Source organism: Nannospalax galili, unplaced genomic scaffold, assembly GCF_000622305.1.
Source record: "Nannospalax galili isolate Female #2095 unplaced genomic scaffold, S.galili_v1.0 scaffold149, whole genome shotgun sequence".
Classification (NCBI taxonomy): domain Eukaryota; kingdom Metazoa; phylum Chordata; class Mammalia; order Rodentia; family Spalacidae; genus Nannospalax; species Nannospalax galili.
Window position 1 is genome coordinate 2091149 of NW_008359763.1, and position 13530 is coordinate 2104678.

General features: G+C 51.8%; 1 protein-coding gene and 1 long non-coding RNA gene across 10 annotated transcripts in view; one reads left to right on the forward strand and one right to left on the reverse strand.

Moving 5' to 3' along the window:
- Positions 1 to 13530, reverse strand: part of Agap1 (ArfGAP with GTPase domain, ankyrin repeat and PH domain 1) — a 511278-nt gene that overhangs the window by 379431 nt on the left and 118317 nt on the right. The gene's annotated exons all lie outside the window — the stretch shown is intronic.
- LOC115068554 overlaps positions 11686 to 13530 on the forward strand; it is a 5243-nt gene continuing 3398 nt past the window's right edge. The window contains exons 1-2 of the long non-coding RNA XR_003847898.1: positions 11686 to 11771; positions 12114 to 12226. This is a non-coding gene — a long non-coding RNA (uncharacterized LOC115068554). The remainder of the gene's footprint in view (positions 11772 to 12113; positions 12227 to 13530) is intronic.

Consider the following 13530-nt stretch of genomic DNA (forward strand, 5'->3'; position numbering starts at 1 on the left):
GAGGCCAGGTCCCGGGAGCGCGGCGCGGCGGCGGCGGCGAGCGCGGCGGCCAGGCTCAAAGGCCGGGGTGGATCGGCCGCGCGGAGCGGACCAGCCCGCGCAGCAACCACCAGCTCCCTGGAACCAGGGGTCATCTGAGGCCTCACCAAGTGTAGCCTGGAGGATGAAACTCAGGGACTTGTTTGAAAAGCACTCCCGAGGCTGAGGCGGGAGGGTCGTGTAGTTCATGCCCTGGAACAACAGATCCTGGTTCAACAACTACGGTTTCTTTGAGATCTGGAACCCCCTAACAAGAATAGATTTGCTTCCTAGAAAACAAGCAAGGGGCTAGGGAGATGGTTACTGCTCCTGCAGAGGACCCCTGTTCGGTTCTCAGCACCCACATCAGGTGGTTCACAATCGCCTCCGAAGGCACCTGCACATACATGGTACACATATATACACAAAAATTAAAAATCTTCAGAAGACACAAAAGGGGCTTGGAGAGATGGCTCAGAGGTTAAAGAGCACTGACTACTCTTGCAGAGGACCCGGGTTCGATTCCCAGTACCCACATGGAGGCTATGAGCCATCCTAAACTCCAGTTCCAGGGGACCCGACAGCCTCTTCGGACCTCCACCGCATTGCAGGACATGGATGCACTCACATACATGCAGGCAATACATTCATACACATAAAAATAAATATTTTTTAAAAGACCCCCAAAAAATTGTTCCCTGGAGCACCCAGCCAGTGCCTCTGACAGTTAATTTACAGGGTATTTTCCCAAGGCGCAGAGGATTCCTGGTGGCCAGCCCTTGCTACTACTGGGGTGGCATCAGGAGGAAGAGGTGGGTCTGAGCAGGGAGACACACTTGCCAAGCTCCTCTCCTTCCTGGCCATCTCATTTTCCACTTTTATGATGGAGATGAAGGTAACACCCAACTGGGAGCATTCTTCGGAGGGCTGAGCAGGTTAATTCCGGAGGAGCCATGGTTGTGAGTCCTATATAATCACCATGAATATTTAAAGTTGAATTTTCCTGGACTTGCTACCTCTCCTGGGTGACAAGAATCTGATGTGATGGAGTATTTACACAGTTGACCCACCTGACAGCTCTTCACACCATACTCAACACAGATGCACTGTTTCAGACTTCTCTTCAAAAGTTCCAGAAGGAAAATAGTGTCCTCTAACAGATGCTTCCAGGCCTTTTTTCGGGGCCCTACAAAGGCTGTGTCTAAGCAAGGTGCAGATGGCCCAGAAGGCCAGGCATTTCCTAAGGTCTTGACACAAAAAATTTCCGGGCCTCTATTAAGTTCACAGCTGTAAACGTGGCATAAGGAGTCAGGTCGTCTCTTCTGCAAGAGACTTCAGTCTAGGAAACCAGCTGGGTAATTCATTTTATTGCCTCAGTGTGGTGTGCATGTATGCATGTGTGGGTGAGCATGTATGTGGGGGCCTATGGAGGCCAGGAGTTGATGCTGGGTATCTTCCTCTGTCACTTTCCACCTTACCTGTTGAGGCAGGCAGGATCTGTCACTTGAACCCAAATGCCTCAGTCATCAGCCAGTTTGCTCCAGGGATCTCATCTCTGCCTCCCTAGTGCTGGCATTATAGACGGGCCATCATGTCCAGCCAGCATTGAACTGGGTCCTAGGGAGCCAACCTCCAGTCCTTGTGTTTGTGTGGCAAGCACTTCACCCCAGAGCCATCTCCTGAGCCTATATTTTATTTTTTAATTGTTTTTTTGTAATTTTATGTGCATGAGTGTATTGCCCGCATTTATCTAAGTACACCCATGTCATGCAATGCCTGAGGTCAGAAGAGGGAGCTGGAGTTACTGACAGTTGTTAGCTGCCATGTGGATGCTAGGAACTGAACCCAGGTCCTCTTCAAGAGCAGCCAGTGTTCTTAACCACTGAGCCATCTCCACAGACACTTTATTTTATTTTTAAAGATATTTGCAAACATCTGACCACCACCAGTGGTTTCTACCTCAATCACGTGATTCCCACCATCAGAGTGATAGGCAAGTGCAGGGTCCTTCAGGCATGTCATCATTCAAAGGCCAAGGCCATCTTACCCATCGTGTAGTAAAGCAGTTCTCTTGTGTAAAACCCAAGAACCACCAGCCATTCCCCAGTTGAAGCCAGACAGGAAACATCTATTAGAACGTGTAGACTCATCCAGTTGGGGGGGGGGGTGCCCCCAAGGCTGCACAGCTCATCTGTGAGAGTGGAACTTGGGGTCAGAATGCCAATGCCCACGCCTGCGCTAACATCCTTCATTAGTAAAGTGCTCTGCTTTATTAGCAACAAACAGGAGGAAATGTGTGAACATTAGTGAACTTGACATCATTAAAAATTAAACAGGCTCAGAGGTTAAGAGCACTGGCTGCTCCTGCAGAGGGACCTGGGTTCAGTTCCCAGCACCCACATGGTGGCTTACAAGTGTCCGTAACTCTAGTTCCCCTCTTCTAACCTCTGCAGGCATTGCATGACAGATGCACTTGTAGGCAATACACTCACACATAAATTTTTTAATTAAAATCTTGACATTACCAGGAGACCATCTATCTTAGTTATCCCTCAATTGCTGTGACAAAACACTGACCAAAACCAACTTGGAGAGGAAAGGGTTTATTTGTCTTACATTTCCCAGGTCACAGTTCATCAGGGAGCCCAAGGTAGGAACTCAGGGCAGGAACCTGGAGGCAGGAGCTGGAGCACAAGCCATGGAGGAGCACTGCTTACTGGCTTGCTCCCCTAGCCCCTGCTCAACTTGCTTTCTTATACAATGAAAGCCCAGCCAAGGGGTGGCACCACCCACAGGGGGCTGGGCCTTCCCACATCACTCAATAATCAAGAAGATGCCCCTCAGACATGGCCACAGTCCAGTCCAATGGAGGAAATTCCCCCATTGAGGCTCCCTCAACCCAGATGTGTCAAGTTGGCACTAAAGCTATCCAGCACACCGCCTTAGCATACTGTCATATTTTTCTAATTTATCCATCAAATCGTGTGTGTGCGCGATTCAAATGCTACATACACATAGTCAAGGCAGGGTCTCTTGCATCAAGGAATTCACAAACACAGAAATGCTAACAATTTTTACCATTTAAAAAAAAAGACCATGAAGGAGGAAAAAGAACAGTCCCAGAGACTGCACCGACATGGCACCAAGGTCTAATGACCGCCTAACCTTACAGCTGCAGCTGGGTACAAACCTCAAGGTCAGGTATGTGCTGAAAAGCAGGGGTATCACACTGGAGAAAGCAGATCCTTGTCGTGTCAGTGGTAGGACCTGAACCCAGGGCTTCCAGGGAGCGTACCATGAACTGTGTATGAGACCATGGCTTCTTTCAAATGTGGACGAGAACTTTAATAGTATCTGGTGCACAGTGAAGATATGTGAATCCATTTTATTTATTACCTGAAGCATTTGTAGAGCAAAACAGGGGACAGGGAAAAAGAATTCACATTCCTTTGGAGCTTAAATACCTGACTGTCAGTGTCAGGAGATTTCTCTTCCTTGGTATGGACTCCAGCCCAGGTTTTCTGCTTTGCCATACGAGGATGCAGGCCAGTAGAAGAATCCATTCCCTCCACCAGAGATGACACCCTCTCCCAGGAGCCTCTCAGCACCCAGCCAAGCCTGGCTTCTCTCTCTCAGCATCCCCCCACCAGAGGAAGCACCAGCTCCTCCCAGGCCTCCTCCCAGGCCTCCAGACCTCACAGCAAAGCACTGCTTCTCCCCACCGCCCTGGAGACTTGGGCTCTCCCAATCACAGAAGACACAGGATTCAGAGCCTGTCACTCCAAAAGCCTAAATCCCCTGTACAAAGCCAGGCCTGCCTCGGCCAAAAAGAAAATGTGTGGCGGGCATGTGAGTGTTTGGGGTGTTCCCTGGCTTCCCTAAATGGATGCCACTAGACCAAAATACAGCGTATCGGCATTTAAGATATTTTTTAAGATTGCTGTTGAAATCCCCTTGCTCCAATCATATGGAGGGCCTCAGCACTGCAAGGACTCCACTGCCTACACAGGAAAAGTCCAAGAGGGCCAAAGACAGCCCTCCCAACCTCCTCGCCTCCTGGCCACCCTCCCTAGTCCTAGGCTTACAAGAGCCTTTGGCCATCCTCGATTCTGTGTCCTGGGCCATTTGTAGCAAGCCATCCATTAAACCTCATCCATGAGCATCTGATATGGCAAGGGTTGGTTATGAGAGATGATAAACCTTATTTAAAGGAGCCTCTGGTGGCCAGCAGCACAGCCATCTGCTTCACAGGCTAACTTTCAAAAAAAAACACAACTTGACAGCCAGTAATCACGCTGTCTCTTAGCAGATCCACAGCTGTTGACAACAGGAAACACCAACCATGATCCTGCCCTGGCCTGAGCACAGGCCCCACAAAGATTTCCTTGCGGGGTCTTAAAAACCACTTTCTTGTAGCTAGCTGGCTGCTGACAAAGAGACAGCAAAGAGAAAGGCCTGCTCATTGACCGACACTTTCGTATCTTCTCAGCCGAGCCTCTCAGATGAGATCATGAGGGTTGGTAGGTTTTGATTTGAGATTTATCACTGTTGCCCTGCAGTCTGTAGGGACCCTGATCTTCTAATTTTATAAGCTGAAGGACTGGAATTGTGCCAGTCCTGTACCCAGCTACCAGGGAGGCTAAAGTCAGGAGGTCTGCAAGCCTGAGGCCTTGCCTGGACCACAGAGGGAGTTCAAGGGTCAGCCTAGGCAACTTAGCAAGACCTTGTCTCAAAACAGAAAGAGATGGAACTGTGGCTCAGTGGTGGAGCGCCTACTCACCTAGTGGGTGGGATGCCCTCGATCAGTCTCCATACCACCTCCCCAAAAGAAAAGGGTGGAACAGTAAAGAGAGGAGGATTCGTCTCTGTGCACCCTTCTTCAGAGTAACATCATTCTGCCGAGGCGGAAGGACCACAGGTGGTCCTCTGAGCACCATCCCCCTTCCTGCACTGTTCCTCACAAAGCAGCCACAGAAGTAAAGCCTTCGACAGGCCAGAGACACAGCTGTGTGGCTCTGCACGTGCCAATCATGACCAGACGCTCTGGGTGTCAGCGGCTGGCGGTGCTAGCACATTATGAGGACATTAACAAGTACGGAGTGACTTATCAGAACAAAATTTGGAGGGGGTTTCACAGGTCCACCTGGCAGGGGCAACCTGGCAGGGAGGGATGGGTACTGGTACCCTTATGGGTGGCAATGACAGTGGAGGAGGGATGTGTGTGTTCAGAGTCCAGATCAGTATCCTCACAAGCAAAGGGCCCCTCTGGGCAGCCTTCCCAGGGATTCCAGATGTCAGGTAAACACCACAGAGGTAACAACCTGCAAACACACCTGTGTGAGGCAGTGGGCAGGACGCTTGCCCTCCTCCTGCACAGGACTTACCCACAAGGCCAAACGCCAGCCAAGTGGGGCAGTGGCTTCATTCTAGCAAGGTGCCCGCCCGCACCTGTGCATTCCAGCTGCTGTTGAAGGCAGGTAAACAAGAGGGCTGGAGCCCCACACAGGCTGGGCCCAGAGCTCTGTGCAGGGAGGAGGGACTGGCAGGGCAGAAAAGCAAACATCACCTAGGAAAAGGTCCCCAGGGAGCAGAAAAAGGCGGAAAGCCACTGGGGAAGCCCGAACCAAGCCCCAGGGGCTTTTAGAAGCAGATGGGCCTTCGTCTAGGGGTAAGGGTGTCTGAGATGACAGAGGGTCTAGGACAAGCATCCTTGGTGCTGTGACCCTGTGACCCTGAGATGGCCAGTGCACTGTAGGATGTGGAGCAACAGGCCTGGCCTCCATCCACGTAATGCCACTAACACCCTCCACAGCTGTGCCAGGAAAATGTCCCCTGAGGGCAGAATTGCCAGAGAGGGATCTCCTGTTCCAGAGGGACAGACGTGGCCCACTCCAGTGGAAGTGAACCGCTTCCCACCCTTTCCTTCTGCATCTTCGTCCAGGCAGAACTTCCCGCCTCTGCACACAGTAATACAGAGAACAGCTCCGGGTGGCTGTAAGCTCGAAGTTCCTTCCAGAAAACCACCAGATAGAACAACAGTGACAGTGAGAGGCGGGTCACTATCAGCCATCACTCTGTGATAGGTTGCCTGCTAAAATTACTCTAAATGAACAAGTATCATGGCCATGATTAAAATGCGGGGGGTGGGGGGGGGGACACAGATTTTAGGAAGTCTACACTGGGCAACACTGCACTCATTTCAAATAGAAAATATCCTAAATAAGGTGTGTGGAGGTTGGGAAACACCAATGGGCTCCTCCAAGCCTTGAGACCCCTCCCTGCACCACTTACTCAAAGACTCCATCCTGTGAGACTGTACATGGCCAAGTGACCAGGGGTGACAGTGCCAACCAGTCCCACAGAAGCATCAGGGAGGATCAAAGCCCAGCCACGTCTTCAGCACACGGCCGGGAGCAGTGAACCAGAGGGCAAGCCCAAACCAGCTGAAACTCATCTCCACCTGCATGGGCCACAGGGGACACTTTAGTTGCGTGCACTCTGCAGACTCACTCCAAAGCATAGGAAACCACTAAGTGTCAGACAAAGAAGACTTATGATACGTCCGACCCGTGAACCATCATGTCACAGAAATAAACACAAGTAACACTTAGCGTGGCAGTTCCCACTTAGCGCCCCCCCCCCCCGGGGCATGCCAAACGATTCCTCTTGCCCCACCGTGTCTTCCCTCCAACCTTCAACAATACCAGCACCTGCATGTGCAGCTGATGAGAAGGGATCAGAGGATTCAGTCACAGCAGACACATCCCTGGATGAGAGTTAAACGTGTCTGGGGTGTTGTTGGCAGGACTTCTCCCTGGAGGAATGGAAACTTCTATCCCTTCCTATAGAGCACCAACAACAAACCAAGTATGATTCCCAAGTCCAACCCGGGGAACCAGTGAGTTTACTGGGCTTGCTTACAGAGCATGGTGAGGAGTTACTCCCAGGAGTGCTGGTAACCCCCAAACAGCCAGGAAGTCTCAGTGCAGCACAGATGCTGACTTCCCCACAGACGCAGAGATACAGTTAGTTCCCCCTTCCATTAACCTTCATAGTCTCTACAGACTAGCACCTCCTGAGACCATGAGGCTACATGCAATTAGGGCAGAATTACATACAACTGCCCAGGAGGTGAAGAAAGGCCATCAGGTGAGTGTCTATGAGGGAGTGTCGACAGTCAATAGGCCGGATCTTAAGGGGCTTTTGCACAGTCACAGCTGCTCTAATGAGGACTATGGCTGTCAGGCCAGAGCACGGCACCACGCCAACAGGTCTACAGAAAATCGGGAAATCCCTACAAATTAGCTCATCATCCTAGTCTTGGGGTTCAGGGGGACCAGGACTATCTGGTATATTTCCCTCTGCGGGACTCACTGGAGACTCTTCTCATATAACATCTTCATAAGACATTCCTAGCCAGACGCAAAGCAGGGTCGGAATTCAGATCTTCCTGACCATCTGCTCCGGGAAAAACAAATAGCAGCAAACGAAAACTAAATATACCTCCTGACTTCACGGTGTTGCCAAGTTTCCTTCAGATCTGCTGACCTCAAAGATCTATACGGCCTAGTATGTACAGGAAAATCAAATTCCAAATCCAGGCCCCAAATACTGCCGGGGTGGGGGGTAATCCATCCACACAGAGCCCCGCTTCCTGGGGAAGAAGCCAAAGTTACCATTTCTCATTCCAGGCAGGGTCCAGGACAGGCGCATCTGGAAATCTTTTATCTGTGACCAGCAGACTCAAAGGGAAGATTTTTTTTCCCCCTCTGTCAAAAACATAATGTCTAAGAAGCCTATTTCAAAGGGTGATCTCCCCCACCACACACCCCTACCTTAGCACTCGGGAAGCATATGGTCACTCCCCTGCCTCTGTCAACCAGTGGGTCACTTTGTTGGCCCAGGAGCTCCAGGGATAAAGAAACCAGGGCAAGGTGTTGCAGCAACCACCTCCCGTGATGATTACAATTTGCATTCGAGCCAGGGGAAGAGGACATGTCCCCAGACCCAGTCTGACACTAACAGGGAGGAAAGCATTTGGTTCCTCACCTGCCTCACCCCTGCCCCCAGGCTGAGCATCCACAGCAGCGAGGTGTGGGGGACCCTGGGCTCTGTCAGGAGTCCAGCCACTCCAGCTGCTGGTCCTCAAGCTGTCTCCTTTCAAAGCTGCCACCAGCTCCAAAATCTCCCACAAAGGAAGACAAACTGAGGGAGAATATGAGCTAATGGGCCACGGCCATGCAGTTTAGAGCACCCCAAAACTTGCAAGGCTCTCCCTCCTGCTACACTCTGTCTCTGGGAGCACTGCCGAAGACAGAGAACAATTAGCCATGCACAGAGACTAAAGTTCTCAGATCTGGGACCAGCAGCTCCCACCTCCTGGATCTTGCTCTGGGCACTGCTCTGCCAAGTGTTGGTCAAGACACTGCTGCTTGTTTGATGGCAAAGAACATGGGAGGTGGGAGGTCATCTTGCACCCCCTCACCTCTCATCCTTCCCTCAAGGCCGTTTGATGACAAACAAGGTAACCAGGGAGCTCAGAGCACACCTGCCTCCTCACCTCTGCTCACTCAGGCTATTCCTTCCCTTTGCTGCAGGCCTGCTCCCATGACCACACATTTGTTTACCTAGGGCCGGCCCGCCCTAAAGTTGTGGCCTCTGTCCCCACTGTCTTTTCCAAAGCGGCCGCAGCACTGAGAGGCCCTGTCCTTCTACCTCAGCCCCTTGGATCTGCCTCCTGGCTCTCCCTTCTCTACCCAGCAAAGGCCAGAGAACATCATGGTCTATGACGCACGCACTATTCCATCCGTCCCTTGCCTCTCTCAGACCCCACTGGCGAGTGCCCCAAAGAACCTTCCACACTTCAATTCAGACATCGCCCCCAGACCAGCACACTGGTGTCACCTGGGAATGTGGCCCACCCCAATCCTGCATCTCCAGGAGGCTCTAGGGAACATGCGGGAACATGGAGACTACATCACGGAGTCCTACTGCAATGTTCACAGGATGATGGGGTCCCTCACTGCAGCCCTGGCCACCAAACCCCACTCCAGGCATTTCAAGCTGCCTAGCCCCTTTCAGATGGCATCAGGTCATGCTCTGGAGCTGGCAGATGAACCCTGTGGTGTGCATCACAGTCACCTCTTCTGTGAATGAACTACAGCCCCTCTGCCTGTGTGCCCTCCAGCCACTGCCCCCCATCTCCCCAACTGTGGCTGCAATTCCCCCGAAGCGCGAATGCGCCTTTCTGTCTAGGAGATTCCCCATTCCCTCATCCATTCCCACCTGGATTCCCAGGCCAAGCACCCTGCCTGTTCCACACCTACACTCAGCTGACTTCCAGGAAACAGTCCTCAGCCCTGCCACCATGGGGCAATCATGCTCAGTAAACCACTTTCACCTGCAAAGTGCCTGGTTCTTAACTGGCACCTAAGCCTGGCACCTCCATCCGCCCTCCTCCATCCGCCCTGCAGAGCACACGGTGGCTGAGACCAGGCTCCATCTCTGGAATGGCACAGACCCTATGACCACAGAACAGGCAACACGGTAACAATGAAACGGACAAATGTGATTCCACATGTGAAGGGTTTAACACAAGTGTGTGCATCTGCCCACACTTCCTCACTGAAACACTCCAATCTCCTCATCTTTGACATCAGATGCAGCCTCCCCACTGGGAACACCAGCACCTAACACAGGGTCCCCCCCCTGCCCCCCCGCTGGTCTTGGCCACGCCCACCTTCGATCCTGGGCACTCTTCCATCTCCCATGCTCTGCCCCCACATTTACTCCACCCTACCCCAGTAGATGGCAGCTTCACCCCGACTTCCTGTCAGTGTCCTGCTGGCAGGTGATCCTGGGTCCCTTCTGCAAGGCAGCACGCCACTCACATCACAAACAAGGTCAGCTGACTTGCACTGCACCCTCATGACACCCTTATATAGACCCCTCCAGCACAGCACACCCCATTACTGCCCGAAAGTTTACCCCATGAGGTCTCCAGAGGCCGAGGATAGTTACAGGGAAGAGAAAATGGGTGACTCATTTCTTCCCTGACCACAAAAATCCTCAGCTGCAGCTGACCCTGGGTGGCCGCCCTCTGTGATAGCCTGTCCCTCCCTTGGTGGAAAACATGAAAACAGGCTTAGTGCATGGGGGGAGGGGTTCCCAGAATGTGGCTGCCTAAGGAGAGCCATGCCTTGCTTCATCAGGATTAGGGTGCTGGGGACAAGAGCGGCATCCAGGGGCTCAAAGAGCCCTCGATGCACAGATCCCAGATGAGGCTGCCTCTTCCACATTGGGCCCAGGGTAGGGTTCATGCCAGGTCCATCCCTGGCATTCCTAGGACCAGAGGTGGTTGGCTGGTCCTCCAAGACTTGGCATTCAAGGGCTTACAGAGAACTCAATGACTGGGAAGTAAGCAGTACACAGTCCTGGCCCAGGGCCCAGAACCAGAGAATAAGATGTGGAATAACGGAAATGTTCCAAAGAGGGCTAACAAGTGCCCTGCACCCAGAGCTGATGGCTGGACCTTGTGTCCTCAGCACCCAGCTCTGCAAGGCTTCTCCTCAAGGGCACAGCAGGAGTTACAAGGGGAATTCATGCAGGGATCCCTAACCACTCACAGAGAAGGTAAGAGACCTGTCAAAGGATTTTCAGAGAAGCAATACTTGTCACAGGAAATTCCCGGGCTGCAGAAGGTGACACTGGGTAGCAGACTGTTTCCCCAGAGGACTTTTCTCAGGCAGGCTGGAGAACTCAGGGTTCATGTCCAAGGGAAGCTAATGCCTGCTGTGGCCTCCCTGAGACCAGCGAGGGGAACACACTGCACCCAGGAAAACAAGCTTCTAAGCCCCTTGCAGCTCTGGAACTTGCCAGCATTTTCAGGCTGTCCACCACACACCAACACAAGCAGGTAAACTGGGGGTCACAACACTGCCCACCTGCTTGCCCAGTCCTGTCATCCCTATTTTACAAAATATGGAAGTCAGGTGTTCTAACTGTGCATCCAGCATACAGTGGATGACAGAGATGGACCAACCCCCTACACCCCACACCCCACACCCCCCACCTCTGCCTTCTCTGTGTCACTCAAAGCACAGCCTCTGCTCTGGAGCAAGGGTCCTGCTCTTTGGTCCTCCCTTGGAGACGGTGGGTCTGCAGAAATGCAAAGGGGTATGGGGTGAAAGTCCCTCAGGAGGGGAGGATAAAGGAGGGGTTTTGCAAAGGAGAAATATGATGACATTATTGGTCCACTGGTTCTTGAACCCATGCCAAAATCCAAAGATGCTCTAATCCTAATTTGAAAGGGTAAATCGCCTGTTATGTGGTTCCCTCTCTGCAGCAGTTATGGGGCGTGATACAGCATGCCACATCAATAACTTTTGAACTAGAGCTGCGAGGGGGAGAACGGCAAGGAGAAAAGCCTGTGATGCTTCTTACAGCTGCTACTGTTCTAATATGTCTGATCAGTGGTCAGCTGAATCCTCAGATGCAGAATCCAGCACCGAGGAACTGCGATTCACTGTGTGTGGCCTCCCCACAAGCAAACAGGAAGGAAGAGGAAGAAGGAAATGGAAAGACGGGAAGGAGGCAGCATAGTAAAAGAAGCTGCGGGGCAAGCAAGCAGAAAGGGTGATTCAGGGAACCCGAAGGAGATGGAGCAATGGGCAATGGGCAGGGTGCTTAGGGTTGACTGCAGAAAGCAGGTTCCTGCTTCCGCTGGATCTCAAAGGGCAGGGCTGAGCCTTGAGGTTAGGACAGTCCCCAAGATCTCACCCCTTTCCCCTTTCCCTCCTGGAAGTACTTGGCTTCAGGTGCTGGCTTGGCCTTGGCTTCTGCCTCCCCTCCCCATCCCATGGCTCTCATCTCCAAGCCAACACCAGGCCATCTCCAAGCCAGGCCAGACTGTGTGCGGCCCCACCTTCCCTACACCCAGCCACCGGGGGGCCCCAGGCTTTAGTGGGCTGGGCTCTGGTGAGCCTCCTTCCAGGCTCCACCCCCACCCTCAAAGGCAGCAAAGGCCTTCTAATTGTGGGCTTCCCTTCCCTAAAGTGGAAACACTCACTTATAAAGCCGTAAATTTCTATCCACAGAGGCACTCCGGACACAATTAAGAGCTCCAACCAGGCCTGAACACAAGTAGAATCGCTTATTCATCAGAAGCCATCCAGGTTGCACACAGTTCTGTCAACTCAGACCCTCACAGGTGAGAGGAGCAGCTGCTCCGTCATTTCTAACAGAAGCTGTTGCCCTCATAGAAAAGGGTGTAACAGACACGGGGAAATTGGCTTTGCAGAGGGAAAAGTGTAAAGGAAAATATTCTGTAAATATTTAGCCACCAAGATTTTAACGACCCCAACCAGAACTGCCCTGTTAGCTAGGGGAGCCATAACCAAGCGCCACAGGCCGGAGCTCTAGTGACGGATGGTGGTGTGCACAGTTCTGCAGGCCAGAAATCCAACACCAAGGGATGGGCGGGATCAAGCTCTCCCAAGGCCTCTCTCCTCAGCTAGTGGACAGTCTCCAGGTATGCGTCCCATGATCCACCTGTGTGTTGTATGGCTTCACCGTCAGTCCTACTGGACAGGGGCCCACCCCCTTGTTAAAGTCCATCTCTAAATACAGTCACATCCTGTGGCACTGGGGGCCAGGACGTCACAGCTTCTGAGAGACAACGCAGTGCACAGCATTCACCATCTATTTGGTTATATTTCTCGTTACTGCGACAAAATGGTTGACAGAGGCATCTTGAGGCAGGAAGGGTTATTCCGGCTCACATCAGGATGAATCCATCATAGCAGGGAGGGCAAGGTGACAGGCATTTGAGGCAGCTGGTCACACTGAATCCACAGTCAGGGAGCAGAAGGTGATGAATGCTGGTGCTTAGCTGTTTCCCTTTTATATTCAGTCCAGGATCCCAGCCCATGAATGGTGCTAGGGACATTTATGGTGTCTTTTTCCACCTCAGTTAACCCAATCTAGAAAATCACTCACCGGCATGCCAAACGACTGTCTTCTAGCTAATTCTAGATCCTGTCAAACTGACCATCAGTATTAACCATCACACCTTCCTAATGACTAAATAGAACTAAAGACAAAAGACACTCTTAAAGTAAGAGGAACATTGGGCCAGCGAGATGGCTCAGGTGGTGTAAGAAACATTAAATATTAGACTTTTTTTTCAAACTCTGTAAAACTTGGAACTTGGTTTATGACAAGGAATTCCAATCTTTAAGTCCCACCACACCGTATAAGACTTTTGTTTAAGACCCTGATGCATTTCTGAGCCTGGGGCGGTGGGGCTCTTCTCCCCTTGTGCCAATTCTTTTTTTTTTTTAAATATTTTATTATTTTTATTTTATGTGTATGAGTGTTATGCCTGCATGTAGGTAAGTACACCCATGTTGTGCAATGCCCACGGAGGATCCCCTGGAACTGGAGTTACTGACAGCTGTCAGCCACCATATGGGTGCTGATATTTGAAACCAGATCTTCTGCAAGAGCACCCTG